Genomic DNA, 959 nt, shown 5'->3' with positions numbered 1-959 from the left:
GACGCATAGCTCTTTGGAATGCCAACGGTCTAGCGCAACACAAATTTGAACTAGAACTCTTCCTAAAACACCAGCAAATCGACGTTATGCTCGTATCGGAAACTCACTTCACCGACAAGAACTACCTGAATATAAACGATTATAAATTCTACCATACCCAACACCCCAGCGGAAAGGCAGACGGTGGCACCGGAATCATAATCAAATCAAGCATTAAGCACTATGAACTTCCATCATTCCAGAAAGACTACCTCCAAGCAACAAACGCAGCAATAGAAGACTGTCATGGCACAACTACCACCTCAGCAGTATACTGCCCGCCCAGACACTCCATCGCCAAAGAAGACTTTGATAACTTCCTGGACGCCCTGGGCAATAGATTCATAGCTGGAGGAAACTATAACGCCAAACACACCCAATGGGGCAGCAGACTGGTTACAGTAAGAGGCAAAAACCTCTTAAACAGCATAATAACCAACAGCCTCAACTACCTTACCACATACGAACCCATATACTGGCCCACTGACACTAACAAAATACCCGACCTTCTTGACTTCTTCGTAACTAAAAATATCTCATCAAGACACGTCCAAATCAACTCCTCGGCTGATCTCTCCTCTGATCATTCCCCCGTGATAGCAACAGTCAGTTCAACAATTATCGAGAATACACCTAATAGCTCCATTCACAACCAACACACCAACTAGCAGCTCTTTAGAGAAGTCTTTACTCACTCAACTTCAGCCTTAACTTCACTAAAAATTAAGGAAGAAATCGAAGCAGCCACGGAATACTTAAACACGAGCATAATAAACGCCATCCGCATCTCCACACCGACAAAAAAGTCTATCAGCAAACATGAATATCCCCAATACATATTAAAAAACATAGCATAACAACGTAGACTAAGAAGAGTATGGCAGACCCATAGAACACCGGATGACAAACGCAAAATAAAC

The sequence above is a fragment of the Bombus impatiens genome, unplaced genomic scaffold (genome assembly GCF_000188095.3).
Source record: "Bombus impatiens unplaced genomic scaffold, BIMP_2.2 scf_0132, whole genome shotgun sequence".
NCBI lineage: Eukaryota > Metazoa > Arthropoda > Insecta > Hymenoptera > Apidae > Bombus > Bombus impatiens.
The sequence above is the reverse complement of the archived record's forward strand: the minus strand, read 5'-3'. Positions refer to the sequence as shown.